The 17,496-nt window shown below is 39.0% G+C and overlaps 1 pseudogene; it reads left to right on the forward strand.

The window, feature by feature from the left end:
- The first annotated feature begins 3,468 nt into the window (after nt 1-3,468).
- LOC129014515 (programmed cell death 6-interacting protein-like) overlaps nt 3,469-17,496 on the forward strand; it is a 51,962-nt pseudogene continuing 37,934 nt past the window's right edge.

Consider the following 17,496-nt stretch of genomic DNA (forward strand, 5'->3'; position numbering starts at 1 on the left):
TTTTTTAGTAGAGACAGTTTTCTCCATGTTGGTCAGGCTGGTCTCAAACTCCCGACCTCAGGTTATCCGCCCGCCTAGGCCTCCCGGGGTGCTGGGATTGCAGGAGTGAGTCACCGCGCCAGGCCCAGTTTATTAATCAGAAAGGAACAGATCGGCCTGGCGTGGCGGCTCATGCTTGTGATCCCAGGACTTCGGACGGCGGAGCGCGGCGGATCGCTTGAGCCTAGGAGTTCCAGGCCGGCCTGGGCAACATGGTGAAACCCAGTCTCTCTACCTCTTTTTTTTTTTTTTTTTTTCTGAGAGGGAGTTTCGCTCTTGTTGCCCAGGCTGGAGTGCAGTGGCAGGATCTCAGCCCCCCGCAGCTTCGACCACCCGGGTTTGGGTGGTTCTTCTGCCTCAGCCTCCCGAGTGGCTGGGATTGCAGGCGTGAGCCACCAGGCCCGGCTACTTTTGTATTTTGTATTTTTTGGTAGAGATGGGGTTTCTCCATGCTGGTCAGGCTGGCCTCAATCTGACCTCAGGTTATCCACCCGCCTCGGCCTCCCGGGGTGCTAGGATCCCAGGCATGAGCCACCGCGCCCGGCCGAATTTTTAATCAGACAGGAACAGATCGCCTGGCGTCATGGCTCACGGTTGTGATCCCAGGACTTTGGATGGCTGAGCGGTGCGAATCGCTTGAGCCTAGGAGATCCAGACCAGCCTGGGCAACATGGTGAAACCTGTTTTTTTTTTTTTTTTGAGGCAGAGTTTCCCTCTTGTTGCCCAGGCTGGAGTGCAGTGGCGCGGTCTCAGCTCGCTGGGCCTCCACCTCCCGGGTTTGGGTGGTTCGCCTGCTTCAGCCTCCTGAGTGGCTGGGATTGCAGGCGTGAGCCACCATGCCTGGCTACTTTTTTATTTATTTATTTTGGTAGAGACGGGGTTCCTCCATGTTGGTCGGGCTGATCTCCAGCTCACCTCCGGTGATCCACCAGCCTCGGCCTCCCGGTGTTTTGGGATTGCAGGCGTGAGTCACTGCGCCTGGCCGGAAACCCAGTTTCTTAACGAGAAAACAAAACAATACCCACAGATTAGCGGGGCCTGGTGGGCCCTGCGGGTAGTCCCAGCTACTCTGAAGGCTGATGCAGGAGGATTGCTTGAGCCCAGGGTGGAGGTGGCAGTGAGCCATGATGGCGCTGCTGCAGTCCAGACTGGGCGACAGAGCGGGACTCTGTCTCAGGAAAAGAGAAAGGAAAAAAGAAAAAAGGAAGTACATAAAATTGCTGAATCAAGGAACAGCTTGACAGTATATTATTGAGAGAAATAGAGGCAAAGGTTAGCAGACACCAATGTTCACTTAGTGGAACTGCAGGTGTCCCCAGACAGGAGGCCGCTGCTTTTCCAAAAGAAATCTATTATTGATCAAAAAAAAAAAAAAAAGTTGGTTTGTTACAATATACAAATAGCTGAAATTTATATAGCCACGACCCTCTTCTAGCACTGCTCTAAGCCTTTTCCTGCTCTGAAATAGCTACTATTGTTACTTCCATTGTAGAGAAAACAGATGCCAGAAGTTGTTGTGCAAGGACTAGGGAAACTGACTATGAAATTGACTTGTTGTTAGTTTCGGACTTAAAGGTTCTTCCTGCTCTGCTCTTTACATTGCCACATTTTGGTTAACATACCTCTTAAAATACTGGTCCTTTTTGTATTTGGAGGGACTTCTCTTGCAGTTTGAAGTTTTTTTTTACACTAAGCATTTGGTCAGAAAATCATCTGCATTTTATGTCAGTTTAAGTTTAGACATTGTTCAATTAGGAATGTAAATATGAGCAAATAGTTATCTGATTGAAATAGATAACCTAGAAAAAAATCACTTATGAGAAAGTCAAGAAAATGTGAACTCTAGATTTGTGGCTATTTTCAGAATATTAATTTTTTGGTATTTAATGGCATTGTGAATATATTTGTTTTTAAAAATTCCTTGTCTTCTACAGTTACATACAAGGTAATTTAAAAAATGATATGATGTATAGGTTTTATTTCAAAATAATTAAGAGGAAGAAGGAATGTATATAAATGAAGTGGGAATATAAATGAAACAAAACTGGCCGTGGCCAGGTGTGGTGGCTCACACCTGTAATCCCAGCACTTTGAGAGACCGAGGCAGGTGGATCACATGAGGTCAGGAGTTCAAGACCAGCCTGACCAACGTGGTGAAACACCATCTCTACTAAAAATACAACAGTTAGCCGGATGTGGTGCCAGGTGCCTGTAATCCCAGCTACTTGGGAGGCTGAGGCAGGAGAATCGCTTGAACCTGGGAGGCGGAAGTTGCAGTGAGCCAAGATCACGCCACTGCACTCCAGCCTGGGCAACCACAGCAAAATCCCACCTTTAAAAAAATAAACAAAAAAAACAAAAACCAAAAACCTGTCCATGCCATGAATGAAAAATTGTTGATGATGTGTATATGTAGGGCAATTACATTATTTTTCTCAACTTTTTTTAGGTTTGAAACTTTTTATTGAACACATGCACACGTCCCTTGATAACTGGGGCTGCTTCCCCATTATTCTTGTAGTAGCCCTTCTGATTTTCACTTCATCTTCTGTCTTAGAGATTCTGGATTTTTTGTGTGTGTATGTGTGGCAATTTCAAGTATGTCTTTGCAAGGACTATCCAGCATGTCTGCCTACTCAGCCATATTATCAGAAACAGAAATAGTTTCCAGATTCTGTTCTTGTCCTGTTTAGACTTTTTAAGTTCCCAGAACAGTCACCTTCCACCAGACACTCTGATGTTGGAAGACAAAGCATATTTTGTAAGTGGCATGGTTTCTGGGCTCCAATTGAGAGTCACAGCTTTCAACAATCCAAAAATAGCTTACTGTGACTCACCATATGTAGAAAGATGGAGATTATTAAAAAAAGAAAACCTTAATTTACTATGTGACCTCTAAGTATCTCGGCTGAAAATTGTAAAGATAGAAAGGTAAATCAAAAGATACAGAGACTGTAATCATGCACTTAATGAAGTGCTAAATCAAAATATATTTGGCATATGTGAAAGAGTTTAATTTTATCCCATTTTTTACTAGCACTATAGGTATTTGCAAGTACATACAAAACTACAGTGTTACATATAAACTACCAAAAAATAACTTAAGAAATGAGACTAATCTAGCAACTTTATTTAAAAGTTTATCTTAAGGGAATAATGAAGGATGTCCATACAAAAGGATTTAGCCATGACATGAGACTGTTCTTCCTGGCAAATCAATGGAAATTATTAAATGTGCAAAAGGGAACTGTTGGGATAAATTGTAACACCTTCATATGATCGTATATCATAACCTTTTTAAATGATATTGAAGAGTTGCATATATTGACTTAAACACATATTCATAACACATCACTGAATAGGAGAAATACGGGCCAGCAAAGAACAAAGAGTTGGTCCAATTTCTACAAAAAAAAGAAGACTAATAGCATGACAGCAGGGAAGAGGGAATATGTCAACGTACGTGTGTATATGTATATATATGCATAGCAAGTATGAACTTGAAAGGATATATATCAAATTGTTTACACAGATTACCTCAGAGAGGTAAATAACTGGCCTTTGGTGTTCTGTGTTCCACAGACTCTGAATTTTCTTTTTTTTATTTAAATAGAGACGGGATCTTAGCCAGGAGCAGTGGCTCACACCTGTAATCCCAGCACTTTGGGAGGCTGAGGAGGGCGGATTGCTTAAGGCCAGGAGTTCAAGACCAATCTGGCCAACATGGCAAAACTCTGTCTCTACTAAAAATTCAAAAATTAGCCAGGTGCAGTGGCTTATGCCTATAACTCCAGGTACTCGGGGGGCTGAGGCATAAGAATTGCTTGAACCAGGAGGTGGAGGTTGCAGTGAGCAGAGATCGCACCACTGCACTCCAGCTTGGGCAACAGACCGAGACTCTGTCAAAAAATAAAAACAAAACAAAACAACAACAACAAAACAGTAATAAAGAGAAAATCTTATGGACAGGAGCAATGTCTCATGCCTGTAATCCCAGTGCTTTGGGAGGCCAAGATGGGAGAATCGCTTGAGGCCAGGAGTTCAAGACTAGCATGGGCAACATAGCAAGACCTTTTGTCTACAAAAAGTTTAAAAATTAGCCAGGCATAGTAGTGCATGCTTATACTCCCAGCTACCTGGGAGGCTGAGGTGGGAGGATCACTTGAGCATGAGAGTTGGAGGTTGCAGTGAACTGTGATCACACCACTGGGAAGCCATGACCCCATCCCTGCCTCCTTCCTCTGTCCTATGCTAGCAATAAATAAGTTTCCCAGCCACAAAGAATTATTAGAACCTCCTCCCCATGTGCCACCTCCAACCACTGCTAGGTATGAGACGGGGTGGCCCTACCCTCTGGAATATACAAAACCTTACATGGACACAATGTATACACTGGGGAAGGGGGGCCACCCCAGCAGCCCGTGCCCTCACCTGGTCCACAGTTAGCCCCACTGTCCTGCCTCAGCTACCTCTCTGAATAAGAAGATTGGAGCCCCCCTGAGGGAAAAGTTGCTATGATGAGAGTAAGGAGGCCATCAGGCCTCCTCCAAACAAACCAACTCCACCAGCCTCTGGCTCTTCAATAACAATCAATATCATCCAGAAATTTAAGGACTCAGCTCTGGTCAAGGTGGCAAAGGGTCTGTTTGTCTTTCCCCAGTAGACAGTAGAAAGCACACTGTGTATGATTTCAGTTGTTTTAATGTCACAGGACATAATCCCAAAAGTCCCTGTGGACCTATCTCTTCTGTTTTTGTCTGCTGTCTCTCTGTTGGTCAGGGTAGTTTCTATTTTCAGGTTCACCAGTTCTCTCCTCTCTCCTTTCCACTCTGTTGTAGAGCCTGTCTACTGAGCTATTTATTTCAATTCTTTCATTTTGTTTTGAAATTTTATTTGAGATGGAATCTCGCTCTGTCACCCAGGCTGGAGTGCAGTGGCATGATCTCCGCTCACTGCAAACTCCACCTCCCAGGCTCAAGTGATTCTTCTGCCTCAGCCTCCCAAGTAGTTGGGATTGTAGGCGCCTGCCACCACACCTGGCTGAGTTTTATATTTTTAGTAGAGACAAGGCTTCATCATGTTGGCCAGGCTGGTCTCAAACTCCTGACCTCAGGTGATCTGCCCACCCTGGCCTCTCAAAGTGCTGGGATTACAGGTGCAATTATTTCATGTTTTTATTCTTTTTTTTTTAAGACAGAGTCTCGCACTGTCGCCCAGGCTGGAGTGCAGTGGTGCCGTCTCAGCTCACTGCAAGCTCTGCCTCCCGGGTTCACGCCATTCTCCTGCCTCAGTCTCCCAAGCAGCTGGGACTACAGGCACCCACCACCACACCCGGCTAATTTTTTTGTATTTTTAGTAGAGACTGGGTTTCACCGTGTTAGCCAGGATAGTCTCGATCTCCTGACCTCATGACCCACCCACTTTGGTTTCCCAAAGGGCTGGGATTACAGGCGTGAGCCATCGTGCCTGGCCTCATGTTTTTATTCTTAAAATTTTCATTTGATTTTTCTTTATGTCTTCTATTTTACTTCTATTTTTCTACCCTTTCTTTTGATTCAGGCATTCATGTAATTGCTCACTGGGGCATTTTCATGGGATGTGCCTTAAAATTCTCTTGTTAGGGAGCCCTGGGTCCACATTTTTTTCCTGTGGTGTTTTCCTAGAGTTGGGTGGTTACTGTCTAAAAGTTTTCTGGCTTGTTGGGCTGATCCTTTACTGGGGCTTTTTTTTTTTTTTTCCTCTATTTCCATTACCATTTCCAGGTTGATTATTCTTCAGTGCCAACTATAGAATACATGAGATGACAAAACCACCCAAGTCCCAGGGGCCTTAGCCAGCCTGCCTTTCTCCACCTTTCATATTCATCTTATTTTTGTTTGAAATATAACTTCCAGGATTGTTATCTACACTTAATAGGAGAAGCAGAGAAAGGTGTTTACTCCATTTTGTCTGGAAGTGGAAGTCCATTATTTTTATTTTTTAAAGTATTTTATTTTATTTAATAATCAGCAGTACTAGTAGTTTGACAAAGCAGAAAGTGCATGCGTTTCCCTTTCAGTGTTAACTTTGAACACCTGGCTGTCTCTCTCCATGCATATTTGTGGAGATAAGTGTTGGGCATTGTAGTAAGGCGAAAAGAGAGTTGAACAGATGAATGGATGAAGAGACAGAAAGAAAACTGGCATTGTTTAGTAATAAATAGATTTAATGATGTAACAAAATTAACGTTACTCAAATTTAAAAAGAAAAATTAACTAGAGAACTAAAGAAATTGCTGTTCTTCAGGAGAACTATACTGAACAAGAGAAAATTCTTGTTTTGGAATATTTCTCTAAGAGTGAAAGAAAAAAGGTAAGCCAGTTATGAGAGACTCACTGTGTTTGTGCCCACATGATTAGACATCAACCTTGCTTACGTTTCTTCTCCCTCTCTTTTGTCCTCTATGGACTGTTTTTTAAAATGTTGTAAAATTATTTTTACTTTGTCAAGATTTACTTATTTAAATTTTTGTCTGGACCCATATTCCTGTAACTGTTTTTGTCAATTTAACAATTTAACATTTAAATTCTCATTATATCATGTGTTCTACATTGATCAATTAAGTGTTCCAACCACCCTCTTACAAGGACAAAAAAGAAAAATATGTCTGGTCTTAACAACAATGCAGTAAGCCAAAAAAGAAAAATAAAATGTATAAAGATTGGGGGAAAAAAAACAGCCCTCATTACCATTCGTCCAGTAGTAATTTTATTCCCTAGTTCTTCATTGTGATCCTTCCTTTTTTGTTGGGTGGGGGCGGGGTGGATTTAAGTATCAAGTAGTTAAAATGTTCTCTCAACCTGCATCTTGAATAATGAGAAGTGTTCTTCTCTTTGTTTTTGCATGTTTGAGAATCCCTACTAAATTTATTAGCTCCATAATACATTTTTGTTCCCAGAGTAATTCATAGCTTTTCATCTCTCTTTTTAAAAAAATCATGTTGGGTGGTGTGTGCATTTCATTAAATTTGTGTCCTTATTGAATTACTCTATAGTGCAAGCATTTTTAGAAGATTTCTTGTATTCGTTAGATCTTAGCTTTCCCAGAATGTGTTCTTCCTTTGATGTTTTTCATGCCATGTTCTTTCTGTCCTGTACTGGTGTTATTTCTGTGCATAATGATAATGACAGGATGCTTTTTAAAAAATATTATTGATCCTAACATGGCTGGTTTTAGCCAGAACTCTAATTGGCTGTGATTAGTACAGATGGGTTCTTGTAGACACTCCTCCAAAAATATTTGTGACATTTGTCTTCTCTTGTAAGCTGCATTTAATGCATTTGATGCTGCATTCTCTGTTCCTTTTTAATAGCAGTGGCCTTGGGGTGGGGGGGGTGGGAGAACCTGTCTAAGAAAACCTTTAGCTCTTTGTTGTAGGCCTGAAGACTGTTCTTTCCCCTCTCAACTTTGAATAAATACTCCTGGGGTCTCATTCTCCCAACTCTACACGTTACCTCAAAAATTGGGAGGCCCCCGGCAGCCCCTCCCAGTGTCTGCAGGAGAGTAGTGTATAAGGGCTTCTGCTCTTGATGGTGTATTTCCTTGATTTTTCCTCTCAAGCTGCCTACTCTACCTGTATCTCCCCATCTTTTAACAATGCCTATTAAATGATGGCCCATCAGCATTGTTACTGTCATTCCTAAACTGATTTTCAAAGGATTCTTTTCTTTTTTCTATCAGAGATAAATCATTTAGGAAGAGATCATTTGAACATTCTTGTTTATAAGCCGAAGAAGGGTTTCCAAAGATGAATAGTTTGAAGATTGACAAAAATGGGGATGATTTGTGAGAGTGAATGCCTGGAGAGTATCAGAGAACACCCAGAATGTACAATAAGAGGATACATGGAAGGGCAACTTTTCCTTTGAGACAGGAAGGGAAGGACATATGGATGAAATGAGTGAATTTATACAAGTTGGATTTCCTCTCGATGGCTTCTTCTTCAGGTAACCACAAAGTCTGAGCACTGTCAAAAATAATTCTTGGGCCAGGCATCGACTCTTAGTGGATTGCCTGAGCTGAGGAGTTCGAGACCAGCCTGGGCAACATGGTGAAACCCCATCTCTGGTAAAAATACAAAAAAAATTAGCCAGGCATGGTGGCCTGTGCCTGTAATCTCAGCTACTTGGGAGGCTGAAGCACAAGAACCACTTGAACCTGGGTGGTGGAGGCTGCAGTGAGCTGAGATCCTGCCACTGCACTCCAGCCTGGGTGACAGAGCAAGACTGTCTCCAAAAAAAAAGGGGGCATGGTGGCCAGTGCCTGTAATCCCAGCACTTTGGGAGGTCGAGGTGGGTGGATCACCTGAGGTTGGGAGTTCAAGACCATACTGGCCAACATGTTGAAAAGTTGTCTTTACTAAAAATACAAAAAATTAGCTGGGTGTGGTGGCGGGCATCTGTAATCCCAGCTACTCAGGAGGCTAAGGCAGGAGAATCGCTTGAACCCAGGAGGCAGAGGTTGCAGTGAATCGAGATTGCACCACTGTACTCCAGCCTGGGCAACAAGAGCAAAACTCCATCTCAAAACAAAAACAAAAACAAATATAAAAACAAAACAAAACAAAAAACTTTCTGTACATCTCCTCAACCTTTCCTGTGACTATCAGCTTTACACATTATGTCAGGAACACTTTCTGGATAGCTAATAGAGGGTGAATATGCTTATATTTTAGGAGCCAGTGACATTCAAGAATGTTGTCGTAGACTTTACTGAGGAGGAGTGGAGACAACTGAGCCCTCTGCAGAGGAATCTGTACAGAGAAGTGATACTGGAGAACTGTAGGAATCTAATCCATGTGGGTAAGAGCCGTTTTCTTTTGTAACTGAAAATCTTCCTATTTGAGGGTCTTTGCTTTTTCAGTTATTAACAGCCATGAGTCTTCATAGCATTTTATTCTGCTGGGCTTCTATAGTCCCCCAAACCAAAGGTTTTACAATCTAGTTGGCCCTCAAGACACAAGATGTTCCCAATACATTTTCCCCAGGTAAACTGTCTTTATTTTTAAAGAGTTGATTTTAGGAGCTTTCTGTGCTACTCCTCCCTTAAACCTCACAGTAGCCGTTATTCAGTGAGTCAAACACTAAGGGGTTAGGGCCAAATTTTCAGATATTTGTCTCTTTCTTTCCCCATGGTTGGGCTGTCATCCTTTCAAAGCCAGTGTTATCTCCCAGCTGGAGCTAGAAGAGGAGTTGTGGATGATGGACCGGGCACCCCAACTTGTCCAGCTGAGAAATAGAAACATGAAGTTCTTGGAATTGGTCAATGAAGAAGGCATTTCTTACAATGTTGTCTGAGGAATTCATCTCATAGTCATATCTGTTTTCACTTATTCTTCATCTTTCTATCCTATTAGTTTCTCCTTCATATTTCTCAGAGGAAGATGTGTGCTTCCTTAACTAAGTTCATATTTCCTTTGTTTGCAAACTTCCTTCTCTTCTTTTCTCATCCATCTCTTCCCACTCGTCTCTTTTCTGTGGCATTGCAGGCATGATGACTCCTTCTTAGTCCTGCATTCTCAGCTTTGTCTTTCACAGCCTCCTTTCCTTAGTCATTTAGCTTTTCATGGCTCTTTCACCTAATAAATAGAAATACACATATTGTACATTGTCAGATCTCACTGCTTCAGAGCAAGATTTGATTAAAACTTCCTAAAAAGGGGTTTAGCCACATGTATCAAGAGTTTTAGTAATACCCTTTTAGTCATTCTTCTGACAGGACCCCTGTCTAGTAGATATCATAGAGGTCAACAATGAGTCATGAATAGTTCTATTCCCTTGGCATTGTAAGTAATTGATTTCAATATCATGGCATTGTTTCTGCAAATTATGGAATACATAAACATTGAAAAATTATTATGTTATTAGAAACATGATATGCACAGAAATTGTCAATGATGCGGATAGTACATTATGTAAAGAAAGTAATCTATGAAATTTTAACTACACTTAAATTTAGCAATAGAGGGAAATACTTAAATCAAATAACACTTATAACACATTGACTCTCCTCCCACCTTTAAATGCAGTTATTATGATATGCTATTAAGTGTAACTTTTCTCCTTATTTTGTACCCAGGCATTTCCTAAGACTTGCTATTTCTGTCCCTCCTTCCTATTCAGTGTAATGACATCCCTGTATATTTTGGTTCTTTCGCCCCCATTTGTTCAACAAACATTTATTGGGCACCATGCAGGAAAGGATCTAAAGGGAGCACTCCAAGATATTGAGGGTAGGGATTGCTGGTGTTGAAGCTGCAAGTGATTTTTCTTTCCTTCTTTATTCTCTTTCATTTCTTCTAAACTTTCCACCATGGACATATTTTCCTTTAAAAATCTAACAAACAGAAAGAAACACTCTGTATGATATATACTGTTACCATGTGCATTTTCCATAATTCCTTCCTGATTACATTTCTTCTTGCTTCTCAACCATTATTTTGGTTTCTAAAGACTGTCCTTCTACTGAAATTACGTATTCAGAGGCAATCATTAGATTTCTTCTAAAAATAGGCTAGCCTTTTTCCAGTTTTGTTCATCTTCAGTCTGTCTGACTTACTTTGCCATTTTGATTTTTGACTTTAGGTGTAATAAAAATGTATTGTGGAAATTTTAGAAAATACAAATAAGCAAAAAATAAAATTTGAAATCAGTGATCTCATGTCTTGGAGACAGATAGCTCATGGATATATGCTATGTTGTATTTATTATCTAATATCTAGAATAATCATTAGTCATCATATAAAATAACTGATCGACATTTAATTTTATGGTTTTACCATTACTGATTAAATTAGGTACCTGGGATTGAACATTTAGGTTATTGCCAATTTCTTCCTTTTATAAATGATACAGATTTAAACATCCTTATAACTGTCTTGCACATTTCTTCCATCAGAGCTTAGTATAAAATTCTTAGAAAATGAGCTTTTTGCAGCAAAGGTTATGAATAATAATCACTTAAAGTTTTTGTTAACAGGTTGTTGATTTTTTTCAGAAGGGCAGTACTAGTTTGTTCACCTATCCCTCAGTCATACCTGCATGTGACTGAACACATTGCAGTTCATGGTTTTTCATTACATTTTTATTACTGCTGAATTTTTACATTTTTCAATGTAGTTACTCACCCTTTACTTTTTATATTTTATAAATTGTCTGATCTTCTCATTAGCCCATTTTTCTTATTAATGTGAAAATATGTTTTCAGGATACAGATCTGCACTGTGCAGTACTAAAGCATTTGGCTCTTGAGGCAACTGAAACGTGGCTAGTTCTCATTGGGCTATGTTATGAGTATAAAATATACCCCAGATTTTGTAGACTTAGTAAGAAAAGAAAGACTGTAAACTATCTCAATACTTGTTATGCTGAACCCCTGTTTAAATGATAATATTTTGGATATATTGGGTTGAATAAAATATGTTCTTAAATTAATTTTACCTGTATTTTCTTACCTTTTTTAATGTGGCTACTGGAAAACTGAAAAATAAATGTGTGCATCACAGCACTTGTGGCTCTCGTTATATTTCTGCTGAAAAGCACTGATACAAATAGTCAATTCCTGTATATTTTGACTACTTTTGCCTTTTAGCTTTTTTGAATTCATTATTATTACAAAAATAAAACACACTTGATTAAAACATTCAAACTATACAGAAATTTTAAAAAATACAAATCTGCTATAAAAAATCCTTCATCCCTCTGCAGTTCCAGTGATAGCCAGTGTTAAGCCATTGAGTATAGAATCTGGGATATGTTTTGCTTATTGTAAGGTTTATGCATGAAGCCACATTATCCCTAATTTGCAACCCTCAGCCTGCAGTTACCAGAGGACTAAAAACCCAACCCTATCTTCTGAATTATTCCTTCCCTCCACCTAAGTTGTATAGGCCACTTAGCCTCATGAGGATTTCTAAGTTTTGAAAAGTAATGGCCTTGTTTGTTTTTTTTTTAGAAGAAAGTTATTTTATTAGAATAAACCATTTTTTTCTAATACAGTAGTGAAACACTACTTATTTGTGCTAATGATACCAAGTTGAGTCTTCTACTCATCTGAGGCTTTGCTGATGCTAAGCACTGTCGTGTGCTGTTAAAAATGAAGGTTCTGTCTTACCAAGAATTTGTCCTAGGCTCTAGCTAACTGCTAACGCAGTTGAAGTGGTATTGTATTGGTGGTGACTACGTCTTGTGCATTGGTTGGTATATTTAGTTTCTTTATTCCACAGGGATCTGTTGTTCAATGTGGTTGATTTAAATTCCAAGCTTTAATTTTGTAATTTAAACAACGCACATGCACGTGTGTGCTTGTAAAGACAGAAGTCTGCTATTGGTCAGAATCATATAGACTGTGTCACAGATAAGGAAGCACCTGCTATTGGTTGCTTCATTACTATGGAGAAGACCTTGCCAAGTAAGTGAAACAGGTAACGGATGGGTTTAAGGTGCACAGTTGCCACTATTGCATGGGAGAAATCCCAGGTTCTATGTGGACCATGGGAATTTGGATTGAGCTGATAATGGTCAGTCTAGGAAAAGTTCCCCTAATATTCTTCAGACTTTTCTTATTGCTTCCTTCACAATTTGTCTCAATTATTGGTTGAATCAATTTTTTTCTTCCTGATTTGAGATCCCATCTTTATCAACTGCTGTATTTCCATTAATTCATTCAAGAAATGTATAGAGGGTCTTGCATCTGGAGACACAACAGTGAAGAAGACCTAAAAAAGTGCTTTCTTTCAAAGAGCTTACATTTGATCTGGGATAAAGGGGTGCAAAAATATGGAAGAGACAAACAATAAATAGAACATTAGGTATTGATGACTTCTTTGGTGAAACCAAAATGGTATATTGTGAGAAAGTGACTACAGTGAGTGACTACTTAAGACTGGGTGGTAAGGGGGGCTTTTTCAGATGGTATCATTTAACGTGAAGCATGAATGACAGAAAGGACCTGGCCTTTCAAAAACCTGGTATAAGAGTATTTCAGATGCTAAGGCAAGAGTAAGCTTTGCGAGGGTGGTACTAGAGTGCTAAGAAGTGAGATCCAAGAGATAGAGAGGGTTTGGGTCTCATAGAGCTATGGGAACCAAGGTGAGGATTTGGAGATAGGAGGGAGACATCTGGATTCTGGGGAGGCAAGAAGATCCTCAGGAGACCTTTTGGGATAGTCTGAGTGAAAGATGATGAGGGCCTGAGCAAGAGTGGTAGAAGTGAAGACAGAGATAAACAGATTTAAGATACAACAGGGCAGGGTTTCATAAAGTTGACAGGAATCTTCAATTATTAAATGTAGGAAGTAAGCTAAGAAAGGGATGTAATACTTCTAAGGTTTTGGTTTGAGTAAGTGTGGGGATAGGAGTGAAATTGACAGAAATGGGGAAGAACATAAGAACATGTTTTGGGAGCTGCAAATCAGGAATTCTGTTTTGCACATGTTAGGTGTGAGATGTTCATTGTACATCGATATGAGTGTATCAGATAAACAGTTGGGTAAAAGGCCAGAGTTCAGGAAAGGAGCAGACATGGAGATGAATTTGGAAGTCCTTGTGATATAGATGGTAATTACAGCCACAGTACTGGATGCTAAATGAAATAAAGACATAAGAGGGATTCCAGGACAGACCTGTGGGTCAGCCCATTTGCCTGGGCCTTCTGTTATTCTGTGTTACCTATAATCACTAGCTAAATTTCTTGACATTATTTCTTTTGGATCTTTATGCATATATTTACCTTTCACCTGATTAAGAAACCTGCAGAAGCTTCGCATGGCACCTACAGGAGGTGAAAACACCTCCTGTAATTTCAGGGCTCTTTGTAAACTGGGCTTCCATAATCTAGCCCTGTTCCATCTCAGTCAATCATCCTGACATCCTCTGTGGATACACTTTCTTGTGTTTGAGCCTGTTATGTGTCTTTCATCTTTTCTCTTGTCTTAGAGATGCATTTAGATTCCATTTTCCTCATGAAACATTTCACTTCTTCAGTCCAAACAGACTGCTCACATCTCTAAACTATTACTGTAGTTACTGTCTTACATTGAAATACTTACTATTTTTTATTTTCACAGATTATAATAAACATGCTTTCTTTTCAATCCTAAAGAAAAGTTATTTGAATCAAATATACACATGGCTTACAATCATACATAGAAAAGCTCAATATCACTGATCATTAGAGAAATGCAAATCAAAATAACAAGGAAAAACTCTATATCTAAATGGCCTAAGCATCCTTTTAAAAGGCAGAAATGGTTGGAATAGGTTAAAAACAACAAAACTACATGCTGCCTTTAAAAAATGAACTTTAAACATAAATTCACAAATAGTATAGACAAACATGTTTGAAAAAGATACGGCACACTCATCTAAAAAGAAAGCTGGAGCGGCTATATTAATAACAGGCAAAGTCGATTTCAGAACAAAGAATATTGGTAGAGGTAAAGAAAGAAAAATGATAGAATCATCTCAACCGATGCAGAAAGGCATTTGACAAAATGTAACATCAATTCCTGCAAACAGTATTAGAAAGCACCTTCCTGAATGTAATCAAGGACATACACAAATAAAAGCTACAGTTAACAGCAGCTGACATTATTCTTAATAGTCAAAGAATGAATGCATTACCCCTATGTTTAAAAAAAAGACGGATGCCTCTGTTCTATTCAATAGCATTGGAGTTTCTAGCCAATGCAATAAGGAAAGCAGAAGAAATAAAACATATGGAGAATGGCAGGAAGAAGTAAAACTATCTTTGTTTGCATATTATGTGATTGTCTACATAGAAAATCCCATGGAATTTACCAACAGGCTGCCTGGCTTAGTGTTAAAGGCGTGCCCAACACATAGCCAAGAGGCCTTTGGCAAAAACTGGGAGACTTTGCTTCCCAGTGTTTAGGGAAATCTCTCCAATAGTTCCTGACTGCTAAGCGAACTGATCCAGGACTTCATTACAACAAAAAATACAGACTTTACAGATTTAGTTCAGAAATATGACTAAAACGATACTAAATAATCACAATAACAAAACCTGGGGCAGGTGGGCAAATCTGATTTCCAGAGTTGCCATGTAATTTAAAGTGTCCAGTTTCCAACAAAAATATGTTAAGAAACATGCAAGTAAATAAGAATATATGGCCCAAAGGGGTAAAAGCAGTCAGTAGAGAACTGTTGTTGAGGAAATCCAGATGTTGGACTGACTAGACAAAGACTAAGTTGGCTATTTTAAATCAGTGACTTCAAAGAGCTAAAGGAAACCATGTCAGAAGAACTGTAGGAAAGTATGAGGGCAGTGTCTCACAAAATAGTAAATATTGGATCAGGAAAAAGAATTAATCAGTACTAGGCCTAATACCTGGGTGATGAAATAATCTGTACAACAAACCCCCATGACATAAGTTTACCTATGTAACAAACCCACACATTTACCCTTGAACTTAAAGTTTAAAAAAAAAGAAATAGAAAATATTTTTTTTAAAGAACCAAACAGAAAATCTGGAGTGGACAAGCACAATAACTAAAATGAGAAATTTACTAGACGGGCTAAATAGCAGAGTTGAACAGTCAGAAAAAGAATTAGGGAACTTCAAGTTAGGTCAAGTGAGATTATATAATTAGAGTAACAGAAAGAAAAAGATAATGATTGAAAACTTCCAAAATTTGATTTTTTAAAAACACCAAAAGCTCAACAAATTCCAGAAACGATAAACTCAGAGATACCTCATGATAAAAAATTTGATAGACCCAACATCATACAAAGTATGTTCCCCAACCACAATGGAATAAAATTAGGAAACTGACAGAAGAAAAGTAGAGAAATTCACAAATATGTAGAAATTAACCAACACACTATTCAAAGGACAGTAGGTCAAAAAGGAAATAACAAAGGAAATTAGAAAATACCTATAGATGAAGAAAAAGAAAACACAACAAAACCTATGGGATGCAGCTAAAGCAAGTGCTTAGTGTGAAACACACAGCTGTAAGCACCTATATGAGGAATAAATCACCAACATTTTACTACAAGGAAGTAAAAAAGAAAGGCCAACTAAACTCAAAGCAAAAACATGGAAGGAAATAGTAAAGATTAAAATAGAAGTAAATACATTGGAGAATGGGAAAATGTAGAGAAAATCAACAAAATAATACTTTGTAAAGATTAGGAGAATTGACAAACTTATAGTTGAGACTCACGAAGAAAAGTAGAGAGAGCAAAAAAAGAGAGAGAAGGAAGGGGAGACAGAGCTGGAGAGAGAGAGACAAAATATTTAATTACTACAACTGAGAATAAAAGGACATTATTGCTGACCTCAGATAAATAAAAGGGTTACGAGGAAATAAAATTAACAATGGTATTACAACAAATTAGATAACATAGATGAAATGGAAAAATTGCTAGAAGCACAAACTACCAAAGCTGACTAAAGAAGTAATAGAAATTTGATCCATAAATCTATTTTGAAAAAGTTTGGCCGCTTTTTTGAAAAAAAAGAAATATGATCTAATCATTCCATTCTTAAGGATTTAGCCAAGAACAATATATGTTCATACAAAGATTCATATATTAATATTCATTGCAACTTTATTTTAATAGCCAGAAAGTGGAAACAACCCAAATTTCTATCAGCAATTGAATGGATGTGTTATATTCATACTTACTACTAAGCAATAAAAAAGGAATGAATCATTGATCAATGCTACAGTATAGATGAATCTGAAAATAATTAAGCTGATGATAGAAGACAGAAAAAAGTACACATAATGCATGATTTCACTTACATACATTTTAAAGAATGCAAAATTTCACAGAAAGCACATGAGCGATTATCCGGAGCTAAAGAGTGGGACAGGGATGAGTGGAAAGAAGGAATTACAAAGAAGCACAAGGAAAGTTTTTGGGGTGATTGAAATGTTTGTATTGTCCTGATAGTTTCACAGTTATATACATAGGCCAACCAATCTATCAAACTGTGCACTTTAATTATGTTCACTTCATTGTATTTCTCTTGTGCTTCAATAAAGCTGTTTAAAAATGACATATGCATAATTTAATCAGTAGCTATAGAAATGCTCTTTTCTGTTGTTGTTGTTGTTTTTGTTCTTTTTTTTGGTAGAGACGGGGTTTTTCCATGTTGATCAGGCTGGTCTCAAACTCCCGACCTCAGGTGATCCGCCCTCCTTGGCCTCCCGGGGTGCTAGGATTGCAGGCCTGAGCCACTGCGCAGGGCCCAGTTTATTAATCAGAAAGGAACAGATCGGCCTGGCTTGGTGGCTCACGCTTGTGATCCCAGGACTTTGGACGGCCGAGTGCGGTGGATCACTGGAGCCTAGGAGTTCCAGGCCGGCCTGGGCAACATGGTGAAACCCGGTCTCTCTTTTTTTTAATTAATTAATTAATTAATTAATTTATTTATTTATTTATTTAT

Source organism: Pongo pygmaeus, chromosome 16 (assembly GCF_028885625.2).
Source record: "Pongo pygmaeus isolate AG05252 chromosome 16, NHGRI_mPonPyg2-v2.0_pri, whole genome shotgun sequence".
In the NCBI taxonomy this organism is placed as follows: Eukaryota; Metazoa; Chordata; class Mammalia; order Primates; family Hominidae; genus Pongo; species Pongo pygmaeus.